Genomic DNA, 6,000 nt, shown 5'->3' on the forward strand with positions numbered 1-6,000 from the left:
GGGACAGACATGTTTGTTGAAACTGTTGGAGTCACTTTGTTTGAGATTTGTCCCTGAATAGCCTAGTTTAGAATCCATACAGAGATGATTGATTTTATTGCTGTGCAGTAGATTTCCCTACCACCCATCCAAACTGCCTGAATGTGTAGGATGCCCAACAGCAAGAATAGTTCTGCAGCAAGAAATCCCTGTGTTCTGGAGCTTCAGTTCTGAACAAACTGGGGATTTTTCCATTAGCACTCTTGAGGCAGTGCATGTTCCAGTAACATGTTACAGATCTGTAATGGGGCAGACCTCTACTTGATATGATACAGCTTCGATGGCATGTTATTTAAAAGAAGAAGATGCTGTTGCAGGCTGCCCTAATCCTGCATAGAAGGCCGAGCAGGCAGACTGGGTTGTAGTATTTTATCATGTCTTGAAGTGCCTCCCTGGGGTGTGCCTGTTGGAATCCAATCCTGTCTGCAAGGTCCCTGTGGTAATGACTGCACTGTGCAGCGCTTCTCCTCATCCCCACTGGGCCAGCCAGGGCAGAATTTGCTCCATAATTATGAAAAAGGATGTGTGTTTCACTGTGAAGATGTTCAAATGATGTACTTGCTTTCTTTCATTTAGAGAGAAATAAACTTTTTAGCAGTATCACAGTGAACATAGGCACAGCTTGCAAAGGATTTCTGTTTAATATCTTACTGAATGTTGTTACCATGTCACCCAAAAATACTTTGGAAGATGATATCTTTATGCAGCTGACAAGCTATAAATTTTCTCTCAGGCAGCTCTGCAAATGTGTGATCTTCCCAAGAGCTTTTCATTTTAAGCAAATGTGCAAAATAATCAAAACAAGTATGGATTTATTTATAACTACCTCAGAGATTTTACATTTAATTTTGGGCTTACTTTGGTGTATAGGCTTAATCTTTAATGAATCAAGTCTAATAATTTTACAAAACAGTCTTTTACCTTGGCCAGGGAGCTGTGCTCTCCACACAACTGAGAGAAATGGAAACAAAACAAAACAAACCCCATCCCCAACAAAAAAATAACAGGAATTAAAAACCCAACATCTTCAGCAGAGAGAATTATGGTGGCATTATTGATGGTCAGTGTCACCATCCTAATTGGGATGGTGAACCTATTCTTGTCATATTACATTCTTTTGAATTATCCTGCTGCAAACCAGACTGTGTTTTAATTTCTTTTTCTCTTATACCACTCTTGTAACAACCTCCTTGAATAAAAGGAAGCCTCAAAAGCTTTCCTGTGCAGCACCAGCAGTCTATGGGGAGGCTGGAAACAGAGGTGCTACAATGGTAAATGACACTGCAGTAGGAAGGAAAAAAGATGTGTGCAGTATGAATTAGACATTTATATCAAATAACATTATAATGCCTCAAGCTTTCTCTGTACTCAGGTGTGAAAACCAGAATGTTATCATTTGTAATTTTCCCTCTTCTCTGGTAAATCACAAGTGTCAGGGATAATGCATGTAATCAGATTTCTCTGTGGCCAACAGCTTCTTCAGTGCTTTACCCACTCCAATTTTATAGTCCTCAGTACAGTCCATGGTGTCTGCTCAGACTGTCTCCCAGTAAAATTAACAGGACTGTTGAATGACAAAGAGTCCCTGATAATAAATATCCCTACTTTGCAGTTTTCCCAGAACACCTAATGTAAGATGTTATATTTATCGAGTGCATGATTTCTGATGTATTTCTGGTGAGAAGTCTCAGTTAACATTGCTAATGCTTTTAAAATGAGTTTTAAACAGAAATAGGAATATGGGTAAAGTTGACCTTTACTGTACTATATGGTCTTGCTGCATTTATATTATGGTGACCACCAGAACTCTGCTGAAAAATTACTAACAGGAAATTCAAAACTCTCCAATCCCCCTTCATTGAAAGCTGAATGCAAACCTTTCTTCTTTGTCCAGGCTTCCCCATGGTCGTGCTCTCATTCTTATTGATTCATGCAGAAAATGAAAACCAGGAGACTTTTTGTCCCTGTTTGTATGGATAGAGGAAGAAAAGAGAGGGGGCAAAAAAAAGAGTGGAAGCATGACCATTTTCTTTGGAGGTGTTCTCAAAATGGTCTTTTTCTCTGGCAAATGTTTGTGCCTGTGCTCAGTCACGGGCTGTCAATAAGCAAAGGCTGAAGAGGAGAACAATGGAACATTTATGTGTACCGAGAGCTAGAACAGTAGGAACTGGGAGACGTGGCAGGATCTGAGCAAGGTGTTAATCATGTGCCTCGGGAGGCTGGTTGTAAGTATAGAAATGGGGATTAGTGTGTGTTTTCTCATCAGAAAACTTGAAGAGAAGCCATGAGCCTCTGTCAGAGGTATTTCACAAAAGCAAAAAAAAAAAGGGATTTGTAAGCAAGGAAAGTGATGCCACTTTCTTTTTCTCTCCAATATGTTCAAGGCAACTATTTCATAAATCAATAGGCTTATGACAAAGACATACCTAAATCCTATACAGGTCTCCTCCTGACTGAAACATTTTAGGAAGGCTGAAAACATTGGCTGTTTGCCTGAACAGTGAGTAACTGTATCATGGAACAACCTGTAAGAATTTAGAGAAAAACTACCTTTAATGTGCTTGGTGTGGGACTATACCTCTTGAAAACTAACATTTTTGTGCCAGCTACAGGTGTTTGCATACCTTGTTTGCTGTTTGTTCCTGGATTAAACTAAAGATGTGTTGCGTTTGGTTCAGAACTTTCTATATAATGATGAGGCTTTAGCTGGCACGTGATTATTTGTATATGGAGATTATCTGTCAAACAAAATCAGATCTGGTAATAGTCTCAGACTTAAAGCAACAGCAAAAATCCACAAAAAAACCTAACCTGTTTAATGGATGACTCATTACTTTATATTGTTTCTAATGACCTATGACTGTCCAGTGCTGGTGTGCTTCATGGTATGGTGTAAGAATAATGTCTTCCACCCAGGCATAACCTCCCCAAAACCTTGACAAAAGAAAATCCTCAAAAATACACTTATTCAACCTCACAGACATGAAAATTTCAAAACTACAAAAGTTATTGTGTATGTTTCAAACTATTTTAAATCAGGTTTTCATCCTGTAGCTGACTTAGTGAATTGACATGTAGTTATGAAGTTATTTCTATACAATATCATGTGCTACATGACCACAGAATTTTCCAAAGTGATACCATTTTAAATGCTACATAATTGCACATCTCATTTTTCACTCAGGAGTTAAATGAAGACAGCATATAAGAACCGGATGATTCAGGAGATTTTAATTGCTTTTAAAGGCTTTTAAATTTAGTTAGCTGGAATCTAAAATAGGTCAGGGCTGATTGGAATTGCATTTTGTCTAAGGACTAGGTGTGGATTCTTGCAAAATAACCTGATGGTCCTAAGCCTCCCCTTGGATTCATGCTGATGCTCAGGAGGACAATGCTTGTGCTGGCTCTTTCTGTGGCTGATAGTGTACTACTTCTGTCTTGAAAACCAGAGCTTGTTTTAAAACAGAATTTAGATTAATTACTTCACCCACACTGGCACACAGTCACTTGCTTCCCTCCTAAACCTGCACGGTAATAATTGCCTGGAAATATGCTGATTGTAACAATTTCTGTGGAGCTCTGTGACCCATCAGATTTGCTAGCAGGCCTGCAGTTGACTGACAGATATTAAAATGTGTTTTTTAAATAATTGCTGCATAAAGAAAAAATACATGCAGCCTAATCCTGTGATTGCTGTATGCTTGCATAACAAAATGTTAAGGTGCTGGCCCTTGTCAGGAGGGGAAGAAGGCATTAACTTCTGTAGTGCTTCTGAAGAGTTAATTCAGTGGGGATTGCCTAAAAGCTCCAGTTCTAACAAGGCTTCTGCAATGTGTTTATATGATTTAAAGGATAACAAGGCACATTTTCCTGCCCAGAATAACTTTTTAAAAAGTAATTTAGAATCTTTTTCACTTTAAAAAGATTCTTTTTGTTTGTGTCTCCAACACTCATCCACTGTTAAACTAAAAATGCTTTTGTTTTCCTAATCTTTCTGTGAAGTCTTTCTTCCACCTTTTCTTTCAGTTTCAGCTTCTGATAAATCCTAAAATAGGACATGAGTGGTAAATAACTCAGATGCATGAAAGTCAAACAGAAGTGGAAAATGTTCCCTCATAAAATAACTGAGATCAGTTAAATCAGTCAGTTATGATAATTACAAAATATCAATCTGATATCGTTCAGGTTGGCTTTAAATTGTTTGAAGACTTAGTACATAACTACACTATAATTAATAATAGAATATAGCATATTGCTTCTCTGAGTGTATCCAATGAACTCAACATCAGGACCAGCAAATCCAACCAGTCTACCGCAACATTAGCTTCAAAATGAAATATTTATTATTTTAAACCTAAGGTTTGGATTCTATTTGCCTTCTCAAACTTTAGCTCTTACTTTTGAAAGTTTTATTTGTTCTCTTGTTTTAGTGGAAACCAAATTTGAGGAAATTGCTTGAACACTGCAGATGTTAAAGGCAGCACTGCAGGGAAAACCCCCCCAGCTCTTTGTCATGTGCAGTGTTTGTCACTGAAATGGCTGGAGTCAGCAATCCTGTGTATGTACCAGGCTTTGCAGGTCAGGAGTGGGATATCACACCTATTTCACAGAATCTCATTACTTTCTTACAAACTAGGTTTAGTTCAGCACATTATATAAGAAGAGATTCAGCATACCCAAAGTTGCTTTCTTATGGAATTCTTGTCAGCTCAGAATTTTGTTACTATGCAGAGTGTGTGGCTCAAGCACATGTATGGAACAGCTATCGATGCTTCTCTGAAAAACTAAGATTATTTTTTAATGAGCTGCTTTAAGTAGTCATGCTGTTCTTTCACTTTCTTGGTGCCAGAAGATCCCTAAATAAACTGGTTGGGAATACAGATGTTTAGCAGCCTAGACAGTAATGAATATAAATTAAAAAACCAAATTCACCCTACTGCAGAATGAAGAGATCAGTAAAGACCCAACGTGTCCTTTTGTAACTTGTGTAATCACTAATTTTTAATGAGTGTACTATTCAGTACCTTCAGGTACTTCATTTACTCAAGTCTCAAAATAAGTGTGTTTTGTTGGATATACCATGTACTCAATTTTCTTCAGGGCTCAATGCTTTCATTTCAATATATAAAAAAAAAGCAGTTAGGAAAGGATACTGGGTAAAAAATAATTCATTACTTTTAGAGACTATAAGTAAGAAAATCACTTAAGCATGTGTGTTTTTGCTACCTTCAGTGTTGTTACAGACAAGCTTAGAAATGAGTTTATGTTTGAGTGCTTTGCTGAGGGAGTAGGTACTTAGCTCAGAGCACTGAGTGTCACTTTGAATGATCAGAAGCAGTGTTTCTGCCTAAGAAATCAGATCCAGGCACAGTATTTGGTAGCCAGTTTATCCACTGATAATCATGTTTCTTCATCTCAAGAGGATGCTGCTATGCGTTGCTAATATTTTCTTCCTTTGTGAAACAAAAAATGTCTTTTACAGAAACATAAAATAACCACCAATGACTTTTCACATAAAAAATCATGTATACTATAATAACATATTAACTTTGTAAAATACTACAGTAACTTATATAAACAGTGTGAACTAGTTTATCCCTTTTACTAAATTAATGTGAAACAATAGGACTTTTAAGGAAGAGGATACTGTCTAAAATTTAGAGGAGAAAAAAAGTATTTTATTACATAAAATGAAACTGAAGACCCACAGACATTATTGTCTAGCAAGGAAACACAGTAATCCCATTAAAGGCCTACAGCACTATATAACTTCAAAGACTTTACTATTATATATTTCCATAGTGACAGTAGGTACTTCTCCTAGTAAACAATGCCTACAAAAACAATGTCAGTAAATAAATAATTAGTAAACCTTGATGTTAAATTGCTTAACTTTGGCTTGAAATTATTATGTTAACAGATAGTGCTAATTTAATGGCACCTCCATAGTCAGCCTTTATT

Source organism: Myiozetetes cayanensis, unplaced genomic scaffold, assembly GCF_022539395.1.
Source record: "Myiozetetes cayanensis isolate MyiCay16 unplaced genomic scaffold, myiCay2020 scf16, whole genome shotgun sequence".
NCBI classification, from domain to species: domain Eukaryota; kingdom Metazoa; phylum Chordata; class Aves; order Passeriformes; family Tyrannidae; genus Myiozetetes; species Myiozetetes cayanensis.